The following is a 9,531-nucleotide window of genomic DNA, read 5'->3' as shown; positions in this document are numbered from 1 at the left end:
CCCTTTATGTGTTTTCTTTAATGGACTCCCTACAAATGCAGCTCAACTACAACGTGTAAGGTGGATCAATGCATACATGTCATTAGCAAAGAATCATCATGTGTCCTTTCACGTACTTGCTTTAGCAGAACACCCTCTCTCCTGTGTCTGCCTCAGTGAAACATTTCTTTGAGTTGGCCTTAGCCTTTCACACCTGTGTCCACTTTAACAAAATATTCCTTTACGTGTTTGCCCCAGCAAAACACCGTCAGACTTTCCAAAGAATCCTCAAGTTTCCACTTCAGTTGTCAAAGGAAAAACACATATGAAGAAAGCCCCTCAGCCACAGGGTACTTCGTCTAAGTCTAGTGCATGAGAATCTCTGGAGACAGAAGTTACCTACAGTCTTAAAAATGTTGAACACTTTAAAGAGTAGTTAGAATTGGGAACAATTGGTTTAAGGGGAAGGAACAGCACTTGATTTCCAGTTGCTGTTATCCATTCATCCAGTTATATTGGCTCCTCAGTGTCTGGTGTCTTCCCCCATCCATAACTCAAGCCCTGTAACTCTCTTTAACTGTTCATGCCTTGCTGTCCCACCTTCTCCATGCAAACAGCTTTGTCACTCAGCGAGTCAATTTCTTGGTTGCAAAGTCTCCCTTGTTCCAGATTTCAGTGTATGCCTTCTCTGCACCTTCTCTTTTTTATGAGGTCTCTCTCTGTCTCTGTCTGTCTCTGTCTGTCTGTCTCTCTGTCTCTATCTCTGTCTCTGTCTCTGTCTCTCTCTCTGTGTGTGTGTGTGTGTGTGTGTGTGTGTGCATGTGTGTGTGCATGTGTGTGTGCATTCTCTCTGTACAGGCCACGCTGCCTACAGAAGGGTTTCGAGAAATGCACACTGCCACTGCTAAGTTTGCTTTTGCTGCGAAGGCTAAAGGATTCTCTCTGTGGAGTGAATGAAGACATGGAGTAACCCAAGCTCTTCTCCATTTCCTTGCTTTCTATCTGGGACAAGTTCAGACTGAAGGTGACAGGTCAGACTCTCAGCAACGGATCTCTAAAGGTAGATTTTCTGTTTTTATTTTTTCTTCCACTCTCCCACCACGTGTGAGCAGGTGTCAGATGGGCAAAATGTTTCTCGTTCTGATAAATGTTCTCTTTGGTTTGGGGAAGAGCAAGACCTGAAAGGATTCATAACAAAAATAGAGCTGTTTTCTCATCCTCTAACATAGTCTCAGTATTCCGCAATGCTTTCCTCCTTGAAGAACAAATCCTAAATGTAGCCCCGGTTTATCTTAGCCATATTCTTAATGTTTGGCTCTCTACCTAGTCATGACTCACTTTTCGAAAGCATTGTGTGTCAAGGGCCATGTGGGCTCAAGACCCTGAAGATTCTGTGTGCTAGTTGAGTGTGTACAATTTTCAGAGCCAAAGTTTACACGGTCACAGAAGAGAGGTAACTTACGTTTCCCTCCACTTTATCCTAGATTTATTTTCGCTTATTAGTGGAATGTGTTAGATTAACAGTGCAGGCTGAATGCATTTTGAAAAATGATTCTTTTACCTATAGAGAACAAAAAATAAAAACCTTGAACTCTCTGTAAATCTTTCTGATTGCAAGGTAAACAATTTCATATTCATTCAAACACAGACATAAATACAATGCAAATGCAAACATGGTGTGTGTGTGGTCAATGCATATACGGAATAGGTAACATGTCCATTTCAATGCTAAATATTTAAATTCTTCTTAAAAATACCAACAAGTTGCTAATTCATGATGGCAATAATCTAGTTCTGCTCTAAAACCAAGCATAACTGGTAAATAATTTCCAGTACTGATATTGGAGCCTCAAGTTAGAAACTGGATAATTTGTGTGCAATTATGTGGCTTTGTGTAGTCATGCACACTGATCGTGGTTGGAGGAGCATTTGATTCATTTGGTATACTTATAAATTATTCACCTGTTCTGCTGCAGTTCTTGAATTTACATTCATATATTTTAATACTATCTCATTGTATGAGCATTTGCCCTTGGCTGAAAAATAATAGAGTCTAATGAAAACAAAACTAAGTCATTGGCCTTAGCTTTATGATGTTTCTGCAATGTGAATCTTATTTTAAAATAACTCCATCTGATGTTTAGATTTCTTGGTTATCTATTCTATTTTTCTTTTCTTTTCTTTTCTTTTTTTAATTTTAGAGGCTGATTACTTATTTCATTGCTGCTGTTTGAGGCCATGGCTGAGGTACCTAGAGTTCTATGAAAACTGTAAAAGGAATAAGTACAGAGTTATATTGAAATATATGCAAAGCAAATGGCACTCAGCTTGGGTCTCGGTCACCTGCATAGAGTGCATTGGCAATCCTGTGTGCTCATTAACTTCTCTATCTTTAGTGGACCATTATTCTTCTGTGGCTTGCTGCCCTAGTGGGAATGTCAGCCAAGTGCTGTTCCAACCACAAGCAGAACAGAAGGAGGTAGCCCCACTGCTACGCTTTTAGCATACCCTTAGAGAATCAGGATTGAGTGTGATAGCAGAAGGATGGATTCACCCTGAGACAGTGCTATACAGGATTCATCATGAGGCAATGCTGTACAGGGTCACCCAACTGCATTTTCCTTCCCCATTGTTAAAGTTTCAGTCATTTCTAAAGTTGCGGTCCCAGTGTTTGCTTTAGAGTATGTGTTTTTAAATTGCTTTAATCATATTAACTTTTGAGAGAGATGAGACCTTAGCTTGATATGATCTTTGCAATATGAGTTACCAGAATTTTGAACTTGAGTCAAACATAGATTCAGGATTTTAAAATATCAAACAGCAAGGCCCTGGGTTCAGTCCCCAGCTCCGAAAAAAAAAGATTAAAATATCAAACAGACTCAAGAGAGTATTTGGCTCATATTTTACGTCAAAAGAAACAAAAGGTCAGAAAGGTTTGCTGACTTGTCTAAGGTCATAGTGACATTCAGTGACTAATCAAGATATAAGCCAATGTTGCCCATTCAGATCCATAGATTATAAAGATATAAGAAGACTGGAAAGAGAACTTGGTCCATTGAACCCATTTAGAGACATTTCATTAGCATCTTAATCTATGACTGACAAGACATCTTCCAATGAACAATTGCTTCCAATGAAGCAATGAGAATTGCTTGAGGAATAGAGACTACACACTTGTGTGTTTTATAGACACAGGTGGATTTGAATTATGGGCCTTGCTATTCAGGTTTGCCTCGACAACATCTCTCCCAAACTGAGTCCACATTACAGCCTCTCTAGATCTATGAAATGACAGCATTATCAGGGCTGGATACCTAAAAACTAGATTTGGCCAATTAATGTGCTTCAACCTCCCTGGCCACAGTTAGTGGAGTTGATCAGAGAAAGAAAGTTCTATTATGAAATTCAAACTATTATCATTGAAATTTTACTAGAACCACTCAGGAAAGAAATTCTCCTCCCATTGTTTCATAAATCAGTGACCTATCAGAAGAGATATTACATTGAAATTAGAAGACAAAGGAAGTAATATTAGAGTCTTTGTAGAAAGGGACAATAAGAAATAGTTCAGTGTCCTAGAGAGTTTATAAGGGAGGAGGAGCTAACAGACTCTGGCCATCACAAATAGTCAGACTAAGAATCCTGTAGAAAGGCCACCTTTGTTATAGTAGGCAACTAGCGCAGAGTTACCTTGTAGTGAAGGACTCAGATCAACTGATGGTTTGGTCTCATTTTCCTCTCTTCCTCCTCCTCCTCCTCCTCCTCCTCCTCCTCCTCCTCTTCCTCCTCCTCCTCCTCTTCCTCTTTCTCCTCCTCCTCCTCCTCCTCCTCCTCTTCTTCCTCCTCCTCCTCCTCCTCCTCCTCTGACTTGTTTTTGGTCAAATACAGCCCAGAGCTAGAATTCACAGGTATATCTGTATGTAGACTGTTACAGACAGCTCCCTAGGGTTCAGAGCAGGATGATAGGTTATGGAATGGGTCAAAGGACACAACATGATTACTAGCTTAACTGGAGATGCTAGTTTATTAGAATTCATTTCTGTGGTCACCTCACCTTTGTGTAGGGAATCTATGGCTGACAAAATAACTTCCAGAGACAACTTCCAAATAATAGAATTATTAGTTGAGATGTACAGATACTCATAGAATTTAGTGAGTAATAAGGTTTTCCTGGTCAAAAGATCCTGAACTGGGTCCTGTGCATGGACTAACACACATCTTTCATGTTTAAGGCAGTTGAAGTTGAGATTAAGTCACTTGCAACTGGTACACAACCACTAGATGCATTAAAAAAGGCATGTGAATCATACCAGCCATCACATGAAGGCATTGTTCAAGAGTTCAGCCATTGTGGGAGTGAGTTCTTTGACTGACAGCCTCACTGAGATAATCTATAGGATGAGGAACTTGGATTCACTAGCACGCAGTTGAAGCCCAAAGCCTTTACTAAGTGGCCCAAAGCCATTCATAGTATGGTTGGACTAATTCAGCCAGTTTCCATTAATGTACAAGTTTTTGTAGGTAGTTTCCAGAACCACCAAAAATGACCAAGTAATTTTAATGACACAATGTTAAGATGCTTCTACAAGGTAGTGGTACCACAAATTTATGTGTCATAATCCCCATTGCAGGAAACTGTTCTCCTTTCAAATTTTTATTTCTTGATATATCTACTATAGGATTTGCATAAAGTGTATATCCTATGCATATTAAATTATTCATATTATTTTATATATACGAATGATTCACCATTAGTAGCAGAAATAGTCACAGAGAAGCTTCTAAAATAACCTTAGCCATAAACAAGATTGTTAGACTCTAACTATTCATCTGGAATATTTTTTTTCATGATTCTCAGAAATACAGATGCTTTTTCTGCATTTCCTTTCAACTTAACACCAGAAGGTTTCCTTGAGTCATAAAATCTATCTGTTGGTTGTTGAGCTTTAATTCTTATTGGAAGCTTATAATAGTTTCCCCCCTCTCTCTTTTTCTAATTTATTCAATTTTCTTTGGGATTTAGAGGTTGAGAGAGTAGGAATTTTATGAAATGCCAAGAAGAAATGCAGGCATCAAAACTAGTAAATACACTATGTATACCACGCCCACTAGTTGGTTCTTGATTTTCTCACAGTGCCTAGCCCATGTTATAACTATAATTGAATCTTGTGTTTTATTATATACCCATGTTCCTAGGCAAGGAAGGTCTATTTCTAGCTATGTTTTTAGAAACTTCATCATGCGGGTCTCTGAAAGCATTAGGAAGAAAATGTCGGTTTTATTGATAAAGGATAATCAGAAGAACTGGTGTTATAATGCTGTATACATATGTAGCACCCTTCCTTTTAGAATCATACTTTTTCTCTACTCCTTAATTTTATTTCATGAGGCCTTATGAGATGGTGGAGTATTTGGTGTATTTCAGATACCTTTAAGATTGTAATATGGTGTTATGAAGACTCTACTGGCAGCTGTGAGATAAGAATTTCTTTGGGTGCAATACCATACTAGATAAGAATTTCTTTGAATGCATTTTTAGAAGATTCTTCTTGTTTTTGTGGTGCTGAGGATGAAATCTATGGTTTTGTATACACTAGGCAAAAGCTCTTTCCTTGAATTATACCTCCATCCTGTGATTACTTTTTGGTTTGTTAATCATACTTTGAATGGTGAGAAGGGTGAGTTTAAAGACTCATCATTACCTCTACCAATCTTTTTATCACTCTTAGAAAAAGCAGGCCAACTCTTCACATTTGCTAGACCACTGGCTAGAACAAGCCACTGGTTGTTCACCAGAGAATTCTTTCTTGTAGGCACTTGTTTCTGGGTATTACAAGAGAGAATTTAAAGAGCTATTTTACAACCTCATATTGTGGCCAAGCACTCGGCTTCTTTTTATCAACATGAGCAATTCATTAATGCCTTTTTTCTGTCATATAAGAAACCTATAGTGTATGACTGGTGGAAAATGCCTAGGGTGTACAGCATAAGAAGGCCCTAGCACAGCTTACACGATGTTTAACTGTGAGTGCCTCATATGATTTTTCTTAGCCCCATATTGTAGAAGAGAATAAGTCTCAGATTTCCATTTTAAACTTGATTCCTTTAAAATACTCCAGTTTTCTCTGATTGTACAACAAACCACCAAAGGAGATTTGACAAGCCACCATTCACCTATTCATGGCTCTATAGTTTATCAGTTTACACTGGGCCTATTCAAAGTGTGGTTGGACTAATTCAGACACTTTCCATTAATGTATACGTTTTTGTAGGTAGTTTCCAGTACAGATTTGTCTGTATGACTAAAACTATTGAGATGACCGATATCTGTCCCCATGTTCTTTGTTTCTCAAACTCTTGCCTTTTTTGTTTGTTTGTTTGTTTCCCATTGGGAATGCTTTAAGTGGATTGAAAATGGGATGGTGAGGAATTACAATCACAATGATGAAAATAGAACCATTTCAAAGGAAAAAACCCACAAACATCATCAACAACAAAAAAAAGAAATCAACCAAGATGTTCAGAGCAAATCAGAAGCTCCTCAGGATGGAAGGGTATTAGAGAATGAGTTCTTTGTCTTCATGGTAGGAACCTCAAAGAACCTGCCGTCATTCTTTTCCTGTCTCTTCACTGGTCGTACCTATTTACATCCTTTGTCACATTTCAGTGTGGCACAGACTTGAAGTCCATCAGCTCACTGTTTGATCCTGCATTAGATGGAAATGAAGATTCCATCTAGTAGTTTCTGGGAGACCATTTGTCTTGGCACAGATCTGTTAACTACATGGGTTAGTGTTATTTCCCACAGTCATGTAATGTAGAATGGTGCTATGGGCAAATATAACTACGAGACCTCATATCTGAGAAGGGAGTAGTATGAGGCAAACATCAGTGCATGATCCATACAGTCCTTTAAGTGCTCTGGGCACTTCCTCCAGTGGTATGCCATATTCTCCTACCAGGGTTGTTTAGTTACTAGGATATGGTTTTCTTAATCTTGGTTCTCCATGTTCTTACCTCCGCTCTTCTATTGACAGAACACATTGTGTTTTTCACAGTTTGATCAAGTGGTTCATATAAGCTGAATACACCATCAACTTTCTTATCATTTATGGAATGTGTGGGGCTTGGGGAGCTCATTTTAACAGCATTCTTTCCTTTGAGTCCACGTGAATAGTGCTCTTTTCAGCACTTTTTTTTTGACAATTTTGTGGATTTCCTATTTGTTGTACTGGGGTTCCGGCTATACCTAAGTTCCCTCAAAATGAATAGTTTGAGAAAAACTATTCTGTCTTAATCAGAAAATCAGAATGCTATTGGAAATGGCCCTAACAATTTTTAACATCTTTGATAATTGAGAAAATATACCATTTATATGATTTTTTTACATTTATTGACCATATGTGGCTTGAACTATCCTTGAATCTTCTAAAGACAACTTTATTGTGATGGATGATATTTCTGATATATGCCTGAATTCAGTTTGTAGTATATTATCGAGATTTTTTTTTCCATTTATGTTCACGGAGACACTGATGTGCAGTATTGTTTCCTGCTATATCTTTACCTCCTTTTGGTGTTAGAACAATACTGACTTCACAGGGAAGTTTTGAAATGGTCTTTATACTTTTGTTTTTTGGAATAATTTTAAAAGTATTAATTGCAAACCTTCAAATGCTTGATAGGATTTTTCTGTGAATCCTTCTGAGCCTGGGTTTTTGTTAGTCAGAAAGCATTTCTTAGTTTGTTTTATCTTATTTGTTATGGGTCTCCAAGTTTTTGATCTCTTCTTGGTTCAACTTTGGCGGTTTGGAAGAATCTAGACCTTTGTCCATTTAAAAATATTTTCTAACTTATTGGAGTATAGGTTTTAAATTACTCCTCTACAACATTCTAAATTTCTTTAGCATATGTGGTGACGTATCCCTGTTCATTTCCAATTCTATTAGTTTGGATCTTCTCTTTCTTCTAGCTAGTTAGGCTAAGGGTCTGTCAATCTTGTTTGTACTATCAAAGAGCCAGATTAATTTATTCTTTGTATTGTTTTCTCTGTTTCTATTTCATTAATTTCTGCTTTGATGTTATTATTTATTCCCATTTACTGGATTCTTGAGTTGCATCATTTGTGCTGTTTCTGATTTTTAATGTGGGCACATTTCTTTAGAGTTTTTTATTTTCTTAGCAGATTAATTTTAACATGTTCCATAGATTTTGTTGTGCTGTGCTTTCATTTCCATTATGTTCCAGGAATATTTTTTCTTTTTCTTTCTTCTTTTACCCATTCATCATTCAATATCTATGAGTTTGTGTAATTACTAGAGATTTGTTTACTATTGATTTTAGGCTTTATTACATTGTGGTCAGACAGAATATATGGAGTTATTTCAATTTTTCTGAATTTGTTAAAATTTAGTTTGTGTCTCAATATGTGGTTTATTTTAGAGAAACTAAAATGGGCTGCTGAATGGAATATCTACTCTTTGGTGTTTGGGTGAAACATTTTTTCCTCCCTCCTTCCCATCCTCTCTTCCTTCCTCTCTTCCTTCCTTCTTTCCTTCCTTCCTTCCTTCCTTCCTTCCTTCCTTCCTTCCTTCCTTCCTTTCTTTTTTATAGGTTCAGCCCTTTACTGGACATGTTAACAAAAGCAGTTTAGTCAGAAAGACCAGAGCCCATGTCATCTTCTGACTCCTTGGATTATTCCTTCTTTCCCTCCACTTTCTCCTCAGCTGAGGTACCAAGTGGTAGATAGGGCAGTACCATCAGCAGGCACAGCTCCAGATGCTGGAGTAAGCCCACCAGCCCCTACATTGCACATGAGCTCCCGATGTTGACATTCATTGGCCAGGACCTTTGCAAACAAGCCAGGCCAGAAAGGTTCAACACTGACACCAGCTGCTTTAATGAGGGCATCGATCTTATCCTGTATGACCTTGTTGTCATGAAGGATAAAGGCAGAATAGATCCAGGTGAGCTCAGAGATGAAAGTCATGTATGTTGTGTATGGACTGCCTGCATGGTGCTAGTCACTGGAGGAAGTGAGGGCCTCATCTCAATGCAACTTAGCTTCCTCGGAAGGACCAAGCACCTTGGCGGCAGCTGAGAAAAGTCTGGGTGAAATGTTCTGTGACATGTTAGGAACATTTGATGCATTATAGTATTTATTTATTGATTCTTTGTTTCCCATCATGTACCCCAGCCCCATTCATCTCCCCATCCTCACACATCTACTCTTTGTTCTTGTAACCTTTGACTAAAATAAAAATATGGATAAACAAACAAACAAACAAAACAAAGCATACAAAGTGCCCTGCAGTATATTCCTCTGCCCACACATCTTTACTTTCAAATATTCATTGATCTTGTTCAAGATCTCTGGCTTCTGGGACACCATCAATATTGAATCCTCACCAGGACTCCTCCTGGTTATCCTGTTGTTCCCCTGTGTCATGAAGATCCTGCAGCTTCGGATCAATAGGACTGACCTTTTCCACCATCCTAACCATTTGCAGGTCATACAGATTTTGGCCCAACTCAGAGCCTTGGATTTGGGCC

The 9,531-nt window shown here is 38.2% G+C and overlaps 1 pseudogene; it reads right to left on the bottom strand.

Annotated features, from left to right (window-relative positions):
- Nucleotides 1-8,628: 8,628 nt before the first annotated feature.
- LOC134486953 (large ribosomal subunit protein P1-like) lies at nucleotides 8,629-8,968 on the bottom strand (annotated as a pseudogene).
- Between the last annotated feature and the right edge of the window lie 563 nt (nucleotides 8,969-9,531).

Source organism: Rattus norvegicus, chromosome 5 (assembly GCF_021556685.1).
Source record: "Rattus norvegicus strain SHRSP/BbbUtx chromosome 5, alternate assembly SHRSP_T2T, whole genome shotgun sequence".
Classification (NCBI taxonomy): domain Eukaryota; kingdom Metazoa; phylum Chordata; class Mammalia; order Rodentia; family Muridae; genus Rattus; species Rattus norvegicus.
The sequence above is the reverse complement of the archived record's forward strand: the minus strand, read 5'-3'. Positions and strand labels throughout refer to the sequence as shown.